Source organism: Alosa pseudoharengus, unplaced genomic scaffold, assembly GCF_046254945.1.
Source record: "Alosa pseudoharengus isolate Yale_2024_CS ecotype anadromous, Long Island Sound unplaced genomic scaffold, YU_APseudo_1.1 YU_APseudo_1.1_scf_3, whole genome shotgun sequence".
Taxonomy (NCBI): domain Eukaryota; kingdom Metazoa; phylum Chordata; class Actinopteri; order Clupeiformes; family Clupeidae; genus Alosa; species Alosa pseudoharengus.
In genome coordinates, this window is record NW_027468718.1 from 16,179,549 (window position 1) to 16,195,613 (window position 16,065).

Here is a 16,065-nt window from a genome sequence, read left to right on the forward strand (position 1 = left end):
TGCTGGTCTAATGTAGCCTATCATTACTGTATGATATTTTGCTTGCTCATGCGCTTGAATACAGGCTTGGAGAGTAGCCACCTCCAGAACACTGTCCAAGTCAGATAGGGGAGAGAGACCATGTCCAGTGACCTAAAAATACAGGCAATAAAGTTATTGGTGTACTTAAGTAAACTCTACTGAAAACATGATGACCAAGTAGATTAGAGAAGAATATTGAGTCTTCCTCTGCTGCCATTGAAGCAACCTGAGACAAACAAAGGGAAGAAAGTGCTGTCTTTACTCATGTGACTTGTGCACTGACTCGGAACAGGAACAGCAGGGAACTCCTCAAGCTCTTTACCCATTTCCCTACTCTGTCATCTCCTCCTCCCAAAAGTTTACCTCTGTGATGCATCCACAACAGAGCTGGCTTATATTTGTTTTTTCCTCTAGGTGATTGATAGCATGGGATGACAGGTTTAAATATCTCTAAATGCATTTGGAAGCACAGAGAATGATCTCCTTGCACACAAGTGATGAACTGAGCAGCAGTTTTTGCATAACAGTCAGCGAATGATAAAACAAATGATAAATATACAGTTTTCCCATATTCTAATAAAGCTAGTCAGTGCCTAATTGTTAAATGTGGGGGTGGTTAATACTAATGCACGCATACGTAATACACTCATAAATAAATTCATACATACATACCTACATACTGTACAGTGCATACACATATGCATATACTCACACACCCACACACACCCCACACATACAAACACACACACACACACACACACACGCACCACCCACCCACACACACACACACACACACACACACACACACACACACACACACCACACAAACACACATACTGTCCACGCACACACACACACACACACACACACATACTGTACACACACACACCACACAGACACAGCCCATACACATACACACTCTCCATACACTCTGCTCATGCCTGAGCAGCACAGGTGTGTGTGCTGAGACAGTGGGGCCGCGGGGCCGTGAGATGTTGGCCTCGGCCTGTGCTGCTGTGGCCGGTGTGGCCGGTGGCCCCCACACAGCTGCCCTGCTACCCCCCTGGCACTGCAATATCAAAAACAGGGATCTCAGCTGCTCCGTGCACTTTTGCCCTCTGCGTCTGCTCTTTTTGGAGTTTAGTTCAGCCCCCTCCCCATCTCTGGCTTCAAAAAAGAAGAGAAATTTCCAAGCTTTGTGAGTGTAGCACTTGACTTTGGCCTGGTGAATGTAAGTGTGTGCGTGTGTGTGTGTGTGTGTGTGTGTGTGTGTGTGTGTGTGTGTGTGTGTGTGTGTGTGTGTGTGTGTGTGTGTCTCGACACGCCTGTGGGGCTTTAAATGGTTTCTGTAGGAGGGTGGGAGAAGAAAGGGAAAAGTTAAGCTGTCCTATTGAATTGATTGAACATTCATGAAAGTAAAGCAAGGCTTCCATTTCCTGGCCGGAGTGAAAATGACTTCCAGACATCCCAAAAAGTGATGCAAGTTTAAAGGACATGAGGATTCATACCCTTCAGTCAGGTATACTGTACTTCACCAGCTTTTGCCACAGGCTACACTTGGTCTCAAAGAGAACAACAGGGACACACACTCATAATCTCTACTGTCATACATACAGAAACAATGCTATAATCTTAGATGGATTTTTAATGTGATTAATGCATTAGGTTTGCTACATTTTTGTTAACACATACAAACATACATTCTGCAAACATGCATATCAATAACATATTCACAAGGAATTAATTGCAATCGATTCATATCTTTGCGGCATGCACTCAATAAGTATTCAGTAAAGGTAACAGTTTGTCAAGAACTGTCTACATGATGATATACATACATACCTTTTTCGTTTTTGGCACTCTTATGGTCTTATTTTATCTGGTAATATCTCACCATGTTTTATGGAACAATAAAGAATACACCATTACACTTTTCAAAGGCTTCTCCCTCTATATATGGCTTTTTGTCTTTATGTATCTCCTCAAAGAGCGCTCTCCCATTATGACAATATATTTAAGTGGAATGAATTTCAAGATCCCCTGAAATTCGGTCCAATATCTGTTCATTGTCAACCAAAGAGCAATATTGGAAGTCATTTTCCATGTTCCAGAGAAGTCAAACAATCTGTGGGAAAGCGCTGATCAAAAAAAGACAGAGAGCAGAGATCAATAAAACTGAAACTATTATGGCGAGGCGGCCGGAGGAATGGATTATGCTCAATTTGCTTCATGCGAGGTCTTCCCCCGCACACACACACACACACACACACCGCACGCACGCACAAAAGGAGTCAGATGTCTGTGATCGTGCTGATTTTTACAGTGATGGAGACTTCAGTGCCACATTCTTTTCTCTCCCACATAAAGAGTCGGCGTCCTCATGCATTTTCCATTAAGAACAATGACACGTCTCGAGCAAGCGGATTCCGGCAAACAACAAAACCACGCACGTCCATTAATTATCAGACAGTCGCACAAACTTGTCACGGCGAGACACCCTTCCCTCAGTTCCCCCCCTCTATCTCTCCTTCCTTCTTCCTCCTTCTCGCCTTCCTTCTTTTTTTTTTAATCATTTGCAATTAGTTTTGTTTTAATAACATTCACAATTAAGGTCCCCTTGGCTGCATTATTCATGACACCCTGGCGCTGATGTCAAAAATCAAATGCAACAAATTAAGAATAACAAGTTGGAGACGGAGTGATTCAATTAAAAGCCAGGGAAACATTGGGCATGCATAATTGAAGGGCCAGCATGGCAAGACACATGTCAAGCTTGTCGGCTCCAGTGGCACTATTGGATTTGAGCTGTCACGGGCCCTTACGTCAGCCCAGTAAAAATTGTAGCCTACATTGATTTCTTATTTTTATTTGTGCGGCGGGGTGGAGGCACGATGAGAGGAAGGAAGGAGGTAGGAGAAGGAAAAAAAAAACATTACAGCTTTTGAGTCGGTGACTGGAGGAAGGTGGGTGGGGGAGGGGGTGCAGAGAAAGGATGGCAGAGCTATTGGAGATCTCAAAGGTTAATCAGGAAGAGTCTGAAATAAATGAAAGCGAATCTGACTTATATTGATGAGTTGTATTGATTAGAGACTTCTATCCGTATTACTATTCAAATGCACGGTTTCCCAGTGTTCTTTAAACCGCAGACTTACTCTGTCTTAAAGACTGTCCAAAAGTCAAACTTATGAGATACAGTAGGCCTCTATCTTGCTTTTTCTGGACCACGATGAGAGACAGTCCTGAGTTATACAGACAGCATGAGCTGGAAACACACAGCTTTTTACAGTCTCCCAAACATGTGTCACTAAATCAGAGCGAGAAATGCTCGCCGTCTTCCAGTCCAGCGGCCAGCGGTCGGGCTCTGCTTTCTTTGCGAGCACATATCTGGGTGCGGGGCTCCAGCAGAGTTCATCATCAGTCCTCCGGTTGGCCTGTGCCTGCAGGATGGAAATTTCTAGAAGGTTGCAGCTGCGAATGTGCACTGGATATAAATTAGGAGCGCCGAACCATCCAAAGGTGATAGCAACGGTCACATCTGGATTTCTTCTCCTGCAACTTCAGGGCCCAAGACACTGAGTGGACCTGAAATGTGCTTTTATGCCAACACAATGTGTTTTGAGCCCAGAAGGCCATTATGGCTATTACCATCACTGTTGTTATCATTATTATACAATTAGTATCATCTCCACTTTTCCTTATGCCTATAGAACAGAGGTCTGGCCCTGTCCTGACAAATAGAGAGAGATGTAAGTGTTGTAACACTTGTCTGCCAAACAGATCTCAAATGAATACGTTTCTAAGGGTATATTGGACGTACAACTGTGTGAGAATATATCTAGAGATAGCTATCTTCGTAAGTGATAGTTTGCATGTGTGTGTGTCAGAGAGAGAGAGAGAGAGAAAGGGAGAGAAAGAGTTTTTATAAGTCAATCTGCAAATGTGTTGTACAACCCACACACACGATATAGTACAGTGTATCTCTGGTTAATGTGAAATCTGATAGCAGGAAATTGCTCCATGCAGCTGCTGGGGTAATTCAGCAGTCTGTTATCAAAGCCTTTAACCACTCCAAGCACAATTAACAACAACAACACATAAACAAGCAAACAAACAAAGCCTCTCTGTATAGAATAAACCAGTCAACGAGTCATTTGGCAACGCAATCCAACTGCACACCCCAACAGCCACCTAGGACAAGGCTACACCCTGCAACTGCAGATGGTTTTACCCACAACAGGTTTGTTTGTGGAAGTCTGGCCATAGTCTGCAAGCTAAAATAACCCTGGAGGTGAGTGTTTCTCTTGGGTAGCTCTCAAGGAGCACATTTCCTCCCTCTCTCTCATTTTGTTTCTATCCATGTACTGATAAAATGTCCAAGCCATTTCCAAAAGTATGGATACAACAATATGAAAAAAAAAAAAAAAAAAAGCAGTTTTGGGATGCAAGGATTTAATTAGCCAATTAGAGAGAGGCAGGAGGCAGGGTCCGTGATGGGTCAGCTCTGTCAGCATAAGTCCACCACAACCGCTGCCACACCACCACCAGCGGCTACTACTGCGTGGCACGTTTGCTCATTTCCTGCTCCTCGCATTTTTTTTTTTTTACGAGCGCCTCACATTGCACAGCAATTCAGACAGATGAAAGTGCGCTTATACGGCCTGCCTAATTTCTTTGATATAATATTTGATATTCTGACATAACTCGGCAGTATGCTGAGCATGGGAGTGAGTGAGTGAGAGAGAGAGCGAGAGGGAAACAGGAAAGAGAGGGAGGGAAAGGAAAAGAGAGAGAGAGAGAGAGAGAGAGAGAGAGAGAGAGAGAAAAGAGAGAGAGAGCAGCAGGGCAGGAGAGAGAGAGGAGAAAAGTAACAGCTTGTGGGAAAAAAGGGAAAGAAAAGAGAGAGATCAGAGTCCTCTGGTTCTGCTGTGGTCAGATAGTAATCTGGGGGTCTGGGAGTGAGCAGCGAACCAATATTGCACATTCTGTGTGAACTGTACGCTCTTTTATGAAACACTTTCTGGCGTATAATTATCACCTTCGTTTGTTTAGATTATTGACAGCTGGGCATGGGAAACAACTTCCTTATGGGCGTGATAAAAACTCTTTGTAATGCTTATTTAATTAAAGAGTCGTGACCACATCACAGACATTGCAAAAAAATGTCATACTGTGCATTAAACAAACTCTTGTTAAATGAAGCGGACGTGAAATGTTTGAATGACAGACGTCTTTATTTCCTCCCACACCTTGTTGATTACTTGAAATTAAAGTTTTAATGAACAGATTTTAAGTCTATGATGTAATAATACCATGATATGGTATTATGAGACTGCTTCTTTCTTGATGTTAACTGAATAAGTCCTTTTTTAAAGACAGAATCTGGAATATGTTGCAAATGATTTGCTGAAAAACTGAAAACATTATTAAGGATAAAAAGCCGTGACAGCAATATCAAATCTATTCAACACATGTCACTTCCACCCGAATCCAATTCGCATTCCCTCTTTTGAATGTCATGTATTTTCAAATTTGGGCCTTGTTGAATGGCCAGCGCTTTTCGGAGGAAACATGTGTTTGTAAACCTTCAAACACAGGCACACTCTGCTTTTCAGAGCAAGTCTAGTTCCTGACTGAGTAATTACCAATGACTGGGGAGCAATAGCTCCCTAAAGCATCATCACAATTTCTCCTCTGAGTGCTTAATTGTAGCCAGACATGCTAACCTTGGAGTGGCCTGTGTCCTTGCAGTAACCCTAGGCCTTTTCTCTCCATCCCTCCCTCCATCTCTCTCTCTCTCTCCCTCCCTCTATCTCACTCTCCCTGTCCTTTGCTTGCTTGTCTGCCGCCGACATATGGGAAAATTTTTCAAGCTGATTGCTCCAATCTGATTAGGGGGAAGTTATGTAGCAGCCATTTATTGGTATCCCTGTGAACCAACTAGCAGCTGCTAGTTGCAAAGGTTCCCATTTAAGACACTTTCTGCCTGTTCTAATTCCAGCACGTCCATTAGGGGCTATGGCTAGCGCACAGATCCGCAAGATTGCACGCCGAGGCCAGAGCCCGGCCTCCTCAAATCTCCAGGCAACATCTCTCTCTTTCTCTCTCTCTCTTTCTTTTGTTCTTTCTCTCTCTACATGAGTTCAAACCATGAAACGCCAATTTAACATCAGAGCCCTTCATATGACGGAAGTGGCTACACACAGAATTAACTAATATGAACAAGAGAATCCACTCAGGAACACTTTCCATCCACTGATAAGATTCCCCCCCCCCCCCCCAAACAACCTCCAACTCCACATTCGACATTAATACTGTTAGCTGATTTCAACAATAGGTCCCACTTAGCCCGAGGATTTATTCACAAGTGGCGAATTAAAGCGTTTAGTCCTCTCCAGACAGTTAGCACTGACTGGGATAAATGGGCCTTATGGCCTTTCCAGTTATCTAATCTCCTATGCATTCCCCTTTCAAGATCATGAAAGCCAAATCTAATCGCGGTGGGCCTCTGATTGTGTTTGTTTGCTAAAATTCTCATTTAAGGGGCCGTCGTGTTCCGTGCGCTCACTGACCTGCTGGGTCAAGAGCGATGGCTTTGAGCGCTTAAATCGCAGCCAGGGGTTTACCAGCGTGAGGAATTAAGACAAATAAACTGCGAGAGGCAATACTTTAAAATACGCGCACCGCGCACAAACACACACAAAACATCTTTGCCCTCAGAGACACACATAAGCAATTCCCTTTTGCTAATGACATTGTGGTGGTGTTATTGCAAACTCGCACCCTGATGAATGAGAATTTACGGTAAACTGAAAACAAAACTAGAACGGTGTGATATTTGTTTATTTGCAGTTATGCAGTTATGATGCACATTCGCTATGTTAACCCGTTAGCAGTTCAGAGGACGGCTGACACTTCAAAGTTGCTTGTGGTGTGTCGACCGAGACGTTCGAATTCAACTGCACAAAAGAAACAGCCTGGCTTGACAGCTGACGGCACTGCTGTGATGGCTCAATCAGTCAATCATACCCTGTCTGTTTTTTCCCCCTCAATTCTTTGTCTTTTCTTTTTTTTTAAATGAAAAGGAGGCGGGCGGGCGGACTTTCATGGCACTTCCAAGCCGAGCCGCTGAGGCTCATGGGAAGGGTCCTGACAGCTTCGTCTGGCGCGGGGCGGATCAAGCGAGAGAATGGTGTCAATACACGCCCAGATCAAGACCATTGACATTTTCATGTTGGGAGGACGTCGCAGGTACGCGCCATTTCGCTGGGGTGAAGGTCACAGGTTTGCTGTCATTTACCTGTCAAGGTGTGTTAGCCAAGTCTTGATGGATGTTCTGATGCAATCTCTGCTGTGATGGAAGTGTGGCAGTCATCATACCTCTGTCTCCAACAGCCCCCCCCCCCCATCCCAGTTCATGTCTGTGAGTTGTGAGGGAAAAAATGGCTTGAGGGCATACTAGGATGCCTCAGTACAAGCAAAGTACTTTTCCACCATCTTATCACCTGAATAAATATTACATGGTGTGAGAAAAATCAACATGGATCAATACAATTACTTTGTTTGTTTATAGAAATTCCACTTTCCATGCAATTTCTGTGTTTCATTATGTCAGGCAGAATACAACATGACATGACGTTTCTGTTTAAATATCATGTTGCTGTATTCAGTACCTTATTTGGATTCAGTTAAAGGGCCCAACTATGATTTACATATTAGGGAACACACACACACACACAAACACTAACACACACACACCCAAACACACACACACACACACACACTTCCACTACACTGACCCCAAATTACCGCTGAAAGTATCCACATTAAAATTATTCATAACTCAAATCATTATCATATACTTCTGTTTAGCAGATGTTCTGTGCTCTTTCTCTCGCCATTCTCCAGTTTCTCCACCTCTGTACCTGCGCTAGGGAACATGTCAAAGTGATTAACTTTCCAGTGTATACATTCTCAGTGGACATTAGTAATCACCTCAAATTACTGTATGTCAGTGACTGCAAAACGAGACCCTGGCATCTTCCTGTAATTTGACTTGACAGCCGAGGCTTGATAGAGAGAAAGCATGCATCTCCGTCATTATGCTCATTCCCTGTGTATATGTTTACATCAGAAAGCTGCTTACTGTAGGGGTTTTCAGTTACACACACTCACGTTCATACATCAATCCTCACAATAACAACTGTGCCAACAGCATTAGCATGAATTATTCTGACAACACTTGATATGTTATAGGGGCCTTCCTGTATGCTGGTAAGCACATGTTTCCCCCTGAACATAGGACATACCCTTGTTCGACACAATGATTTGCTCAGATCAATAATATTGGACATCCCAAGGCTTAATCCCTGGACAAGGACTGACAGAATTACAAAATAATGAAACCACAATGAGCTAGAGGGAGATGTCTGACCAGGACACGTCAGGAAAGAGTCTACCTGCTGGATCGGTTGTCATTTCCTGTCACAGGGGAAGATCTGTGTCTCTGTCACCACACGAGTGATTGACCTAATGGTAGATCTGTCGAGTCTCCCCCTTCATCTCTCTCTCTCTCTCTCTCTCTCTCTCTATCTCTCTCTCTCTCTCTCTCTATCACTCTTTCTGTATTCAACTGCCCGTGTGTCTCCCCCAACCACCACCTCCACTTCCATCTAAGGGCTTGATAGAGGCCAGCTTGCCCGCCCTCAAGGCCTTGCTCCCTGGAGACGTAGAGAATTGAATCCCCTCCACCCCCCCCCTCCCCCCTTTCCCACTCTACCCCCCACCAGCTCGCTGACTCTGTCCACGCCATCAACCACACAAAAGACAGGCCAGCATCAGCAGGTGGCCGCGATGCAGATAACCCTGTTTACAGCCCCCCGCACGTGTCCTCGGGGCTGGAGGTCTCGCTAGGGGCCCCTGGGGGCCGACTCAGCACAGCTCAGCCCAGCCCAGCCATGTGGGGCAGGTTGGGGAAGAGCCTGGCCTGGGCCTGGGGTTTTGGGGTGGGGTGGGGGATGGGCTTGTGGGTGGCTAGCGCTAATAGTGGCTGCTTTCACCGCGAGGATGGATTACAATGGCCCCCTCTCTGGGATAAAGCAAACACCTAACACAACAATAGGGTCATTAGCGGCAGATGTCTGCAGCTCGGCTCGAGCTTGCGTGACGCTCCGCTACCCCTACTGTGTGTGTGTGTGTGTGTGTTTGTGTGTGTGTGTGTGTGTGTGGGTGTGTGTGTGTGTGTGAACAGATGTGTATACACATACAGGATGTTATTGTTATTATGTGTGTGTACACGTGCACATAGAAACAAACATGCGCGTGCATGCATGCACACGTGTACACACACACACACACACACACACCCACACACACACACACACAAACACAAACACACACACACACACACACACACACCTACTACTTCTCAATGTACTTTCCCTCTATTCCGCTACTCAGAAAGATACACAAATAACAGTGAGGGGCATGTGGGATATTTATACAAAGCAAGATGGAGCAAATTACACACTAATTTAGATGAAAGGCAATTAGACAATTAAACCAAATGAGCCCAATCCTTTTCTTTCACCCAAAAAAGTCCACAGACTAATTATCAAATTAAAAAGAATGCTTCTTTTTTTCTTCTTTCACTTTTTTTGGGGGGGAGGGGGGTGGTCGCCTCCACATCCACATCCCATGGAATAGTCCTGCAAGGCAAACACTGGACTAGGGGGTCTGGCACTCAGAGGAAGGTCTGGTGTGTCGAGAAAATGATGGGCGTATTAATCATGGCTGAAGTTAAACCCACTCCATCTCCTTTCAGGAGGCCCCGGGGCAGCAAGCTGGCCACAGGCCCGAGAGAGAGAGATATGGAAAAAGAGAGGGAGGGAGAGAGAGAGAGAGGGAGAGAAGAGAGAGAGATGGAGAGAGGGGAACATGACAAAGAGACAGAGAAAGCAGGCTTACAGGAAGTGGATATACTCGGATGACTAGCAGACAACTCCATCCCCCAATCACTTCCTCTTCCAGTGGGGGGCAGTGTAAAACCACCCCCCCCCCCACCCCAGGACTCCAACAAGGCCAAGAACAGATAGGCATCAGGTGAATGAATCCAGCACTACGCACAGGCAGATCTGCTGTAGGAAGAGGAAGGGGACTGTGGCCTTCACACGGAATATGGGGCAAAATTACATTTATCAAATATGAAAAAACGTTTTAGGTTTCGGTTTTAGGATATAATGTGCACATAATAGAATGTTTCTTACAGGGACATTTTTACGATAGGCTAAAGTGTAATTTACTGGAAAACAAACATGAAATCATTCATTGAACATTAAAATTTCTGCAGAATAGTAAAAGTCACTGATTAATAATCCTCCGTAAATCAAGTGACTCATCTTGATAGTATTAAATTCCCTATAAGCCATTTATATTGTGTTGACTTGGTAAAAATTTGTTTTCAATTAACTCTGAAGAAACAACAAAATCACTAGGATACAGAAAAACAACTTTTGAACAAATAAAGACGCTCTATATCATCCAGATGCTAGGGTGTCTCAACACATCCTTTTAAAGTAATTTCCCGTAAAAAACGGACATTAGAGACCAGTAAGAGTTTAGCAACACAGCGTGCGATGCAGTACATACTTTCCCGTCTCCCTGTCACCTTGAACAACGCCTCTCTAATCAAGCGGGTCAACAGAAACTTCAATAAAAGCCAAAGTGCTTGTTTACTGTCCGTTTGTCACTCAAACTGTTTTATACGACTGTTCAAAACAAGTCAGACATACAAAATGACTTTCATAAAAGCAGGTGAAAGTGAGCCTCTGTATTTATTTTGTCAGCCACTGACTGCTCTGGTGTGATTTCTTCCACTGAGAATGCGTCCAGTATTCCTATGTGTATTTGTTCAAGACATTCTTGGCACACACACACACACACATATTTGGCGGGAGTGACAAATACGGTGCGAGGCAGAGCCCCTCCTGGGCGAGAAGGTTGCAGTGAGTACTGTGACAAACTGACTTGACTGAGTGACTGGCTGACTGGCTGGCGGAGTGACTGACTGACTGGGACACCGCTAGTCCTGGCATGAACTCTGCTGATGGAGAGAGGACAAAGAGGAGCACAGAGAAGAGGAGGAAGAAGCAGGTGAGAGAAGGGAAAAGGACAGGAGAGGACAGGAGGAGAGGATGAGGAGGAATACAGGAGTAGAAGAGAGGATTGGAGAAGCATGGTTGTTTACGCCATTGCTATAGTAGAGGGTGAAGTGATGATTCTGACCTCCTCTCTCTCCCTCCTCTCCTCCTCTCTCTCTCCCTCCTCTCCTCCTCTCTCTCCCTCCTCCTCACCTCACATCCTCTTCTCTCTCTCTCCTCCTCTCTCTTCCTCCTATCCTCCTCTCTTCCCCCTCTCCTCTCCTCCTCCCTCTCCCTCTTCTCGCTGCACTACAGCTGCACCTACTGGTGACACCCAGGCACACTCCTGGACTCCAGCCGCCCAACTGCAGACACAGACACACACTAAGCACGGATGGGCCATCAGCTCTAAGGATAGTAAAGGGTAGGATATACATAACCTCTTTTTTATCTTGTGTATATATATATATATATATATTATACACTGTATATATATATATATATATATATATATATATATATACACATATATATATATATATATATATATATATATTATTCTCGGTAGTTTTTGTATTTTTTGCATGTATGCACAAAACGGGTAAATTGCTTATCACTGTGTGTGTTTTGGTCATGGCTTTTTGTGATAATACAAATGATATCAAGGCGAATATGTGAGACGTATTAAATTATTAAAAAGCACTTCCTCAAATTTAATGATTGAATTGAATAATATGTTGGCTTCTGCCAGTTGATATTTTAACCAAAGGAGAGAGTCTTTCTCGTCACCCCCATCTGCCTCTTTGGGGCTGAGACTGCATCTTCTGACGACACTGCTTTCTATGCTTCAGAACTCCACAAAGGTCAAAGGTTAAAGACAGGGTCTTTTTCACTCTTCCCACGCCAGCAGCCTCGGGTGTTCTGTTCGAGCAACTCGGTGCGATTGCACAGGTGTCTCTCTCCACCGAAAATGACTTAAGTGCCCCGGCCCCTGCCTGCTTGGGGTCGGTGAGAAAGAAAATGAGGCCCCCCTTTAATTATCCCCGGGGTCGTCTGAGTGACTGGCTGGCAACGGCAACTTTTTTAATTTTTTTATTTGTCTCTCCCGTGTCTGTCCATCTCTCTCTCTCTCTCTCTCTCTCTCTCTCTCTCTCTCTCTCTCTCTCTCTCTCTCTCTCTCTATCCCACCATCAGTCCCCGCGGCACTCTCAGTGTTTTCCTTAGCCGTAATGGCACCTCGGCCGGGGTCAACCAGGCTGGTCGGTGGGTTCGCAGGCATGACAGTAAGTGTGTCTGTCATGGGCTTTCATATCATCCGGTGGAGGTGCGGGTTGAAAAGGCTCCGGCTGACACCTTGTGACGGAGGCCACGGTAATGCGGGGTGATGGACGCCTGTCAGTGGGGTGACACCATAAGCAGTCTTGTCACAGATCCGTCGGAGAGTTTTATGCAAAATGATGCCTCCCATTTACTTTTCAATGACCTTCCCGAAGTTCAGCTTTCTCACTCTTTCCCTCTCTGCATTCCACTGCACTAGATTAAATTTAATATCTCCTACTTTTTTTAAAGGAGGGTAGAAAAGAAAACAAGAATAATAATTCTCTCTCTCTCTCTCTCTCTCACACACACACACATACACACACACACATACTGACTGTGTGTTTTTCTTCTTCTCTCACCTCAGGAAAGTTCATCTACAGGATGAGCCGGTAAGTTTTCTTCAGTGTGTATCTGTGTGTATATGAGTGTGTGCGAGTGCATGCGTGCCTGTGTGTGGTGTGTGCGTGTGCGGGTGTGTGTGTGTATGTGTGTATGTGTGTGTGTAGGGCTGAATAGTAAGTATGCATGAGCTCGGCTATAGACGGAGATGTTTTTAAAGAAATCCTCCTCTGGTGAATGCAAAACATGCAAGAGCAGACAGGCAGTGGGCCAGTGTGTGATATCTTCTGGAGGTAAACAGAGCCCTGCCGGGGGACTGTTTGCTATGCATGCATGAGGTTTGGGAGATCGGATATGGCCTTGCAATGTCTGAGGGACAGGAGGAAATATGTAATTTGCAAACAGGTTTTCAGGAAATAAGACAATATTTTGCTCCCCCTACTGCAGAGAAGTAAACGATTCCTGTTGTGTTTTTTATCCACAAGAAAACAAATGTCCCTCTGGTATGGCTGCAAAGTCAAACTTGCTTTTGCTTCCAAAGAATGGAAGATACTGCTGGTCATCCACTTTGAGGAGAAAGAGGAGAGGCTCCCCTTTTCAAGGGTGTTGTGATGTTTTTTGCCTTTTGTAACAATAATGTTTGACCTTAAAGTCCAATCAAATCTTAGCAAAAATGCACAAATCATTTGAAACTGCATTATTATTCCAAGGACCAATTGGACACACATGAGCAAATTTTACTATTTATAATGAAGGCACTGTTAATGTAGCATACAAGGTAACATCCGAAAGAAATGACATACAGACTCAAAATTAAAGCCACCACCTGGGTGTCCAGTTCCTGCCACACACTTAGTTTTCCAACCGGCAGCTGGTCACGATTCCTTTCACATCACAGACCTTTAGAAGAGCAAAGAATGCCTTTTTTGTGCCGTAACTCTACATTGCCATCATTTATTTATGCCTACAACAACACTGGGTTATTTTCTCATTTGTCTGAAAAGTGAACGTAATTTGTGAGAATGTGCTTTTTATGCCTCCCATGTGATGCATATAAATTATGGCAGGAAATTTACAGCCCTCCGAAGTCTCTCATTCTGCCATTTCTCTCCCACTCTCAGTCGATGTCTCTCGTGCGGTTTGAGCGCTGTATAGATTCGCTGTAAATTAAATATGTCTTTGGGGCAAGGAAACCCAAACAGTCACTATACGGTAGTAAAAAATTCACTTTCAGACATAATGATTGAAAAAGTCAAAGTTTACACCTGCTGAGACCTTAAAGCAGTTCTGACTCAGGCATATTATATTCAAAAAGAGAATAATGTTGGACAGAAAAATAGGTCTTTCAACAGAGTTTTTTATGAGGGGACCAAAGTGCAACAGAGGAAACCTAATCAAAGGCTGATTGCATTAAACGTGTGTGCTCTCGCGCGCGTGAGCAACAATGAAACAGCAATCATTTTGCAAAACACCTCATGTCGGTTCACCTTTCTTTTTGGAAGTCTGATGACTTTAGAAGCTGTCATCCCCAACTATACTGTGTATGTGTTTGCATGTGCTCCTCTGTGTGTGTATGTGTGTGTGTGTGTGTGTATGTGTGTGTGTAAGTGTGTGAGTGTGGGTGTGTGAGTGTGCGTGTGTAAGTTATTCCACTTTAGCAATGGGGAGTGGGAAAACAATTGTTCCTGACTGATTTTCCTCTAACCCCCTAATGAACCCCATGTGTACTGCATGCCTTTTCAACAAGCTGCAAATCTGCACGCTGCCCAGCTCGCAGCTTGATTAAAGCAACCAGTGGGCCTCACCTGGCCTTCATTACCACAGGCAGGAAAACCCAAAGTGAAATAAGTTAGCACCTGTATGTTTCAATTCCCTGCATTTTTACAGGGGTATATAATATTTGTGTGTATTAAGATGACAGTTTTATAAATTATGGGTCGAAGCCCTTTTTTTATGGGGGTGAGATGAGATGGTTTGCCCTGCAATGGGACCTCAGTTTTGGGTTGGGGAAGCGGGACTGAGCATGCGGAACTTGAAAAAGAGCAGATACTTCCTGTAACGCTGACCAAAGGGGAATGATGAATCACTAGCTAGTCGCTATGGAGGGGGCTCTTACTAATGTGACACACAAGAGTCACACGCTCACACACACACACACACACACACACACACACACACACACACACACACACACACACACACACATAGGCATACTGTGAACGGGGTGATAAAATCGGCACCTACAACTTAATCAGGCTTCAAATCCCCACTGAATCTTCCCAGCGGTTATGCAAATGGTGAAGAGAAGAAAATAGAGGAGAAAATGGCTTGCGGTGGAGCCGTGTTGAAAAGAAGAAAGAGCCATAAAGAGAGCGTCACTTCTCACGCCACTCCCCGTGGGACACGACGGAGGAGAGGACGTCGAGGACTGGACTGGGGTGGGGTGGGGTTGGGGGTGAGGGGGGGGTCGGTCCTATTCCCCTCTGTGAGTGAGTGACTCTGCTGACCCCCGCCCGGTCCGAATGGAGCCTATTAACACGGCCAGCTCAGAGCAACATTTAACCAATTTGGCAAATTATCTTTGGGGGCCCGTTTTTTATGAAGGCGTTGCTTATTATCCGGCGCACCAGGCAGGAGGGGGGAATGAATGAGGGCTGACGTGAGAGAGAGCTTTTCCCCGGCCATTTCCATATATTAGCGTTTGTTTCACAGCACTGCCCTGAGGAAGCACCTGTTGGGGACCACATTGCCCACCCCCCCCCCCCTGCTCTCCATCCCCCCGCATACACACCACCAACTATCACCACACACACACACACACACACAAACCACCAACTCTCACCACACACACACACATAGCACCAACTCCCACCACACACACACACACACACACACACAGCACCAACTCCCACCACACACACACACACACACACACACAGCACAACTACTTCCACTCCACCTTCTGGCCCTCCTTGGTCTCTCCCTGCCGAGTCACACACTTTCATCCCAGCTTTTGTGGAGCCGCTGCTCCTCAAACAGGTGTTTTCTTTTTAAAAAACCTTTTGCTCTGGTTTCCATCCCTTCACTTTTATCTCGTTTAGTACTCTATCTCTCCATCCCTCCTCCTTTCCTTACCTTTCTTCAAACAGAGGAGAGGTGGAGTAGGGTTGGGGTGTATGGGATGACCTCGCTGGGGGGGCTTGGACAGCTACGGGAGGCAGGCTGATCTTGGACAGACCCCCAAAGATAT

General features: G+C 45.0%; 1 long non-coding RNA gene across 1 annotated transcript in view; it reads left to right on the forward strand.

Moving 5' to 3' along the window:
- Positions 1–11,079: 11,079 nt before the first annotated feature.
- The window catches only part of LOC143099635 (uncharacterized), a 38,955-nt gene continuing 33,969 nt past the window's right edge, over positions 11,080–16,065 (forward strand). Inside the window, exons 1-3 of the long non-coding RNA XR_012981704.1 lie at positions 11,080–11,169; positions 11,472–11,580; positions 12,841–12,865. This is a non-coding gene — a long non-coding RNA (uncharacterized LOC143099635). The remainder of the gene's footprint in view (positions 11,170–11,471; positions 11,581–12,840; positions 12,866–16,065) is intronic.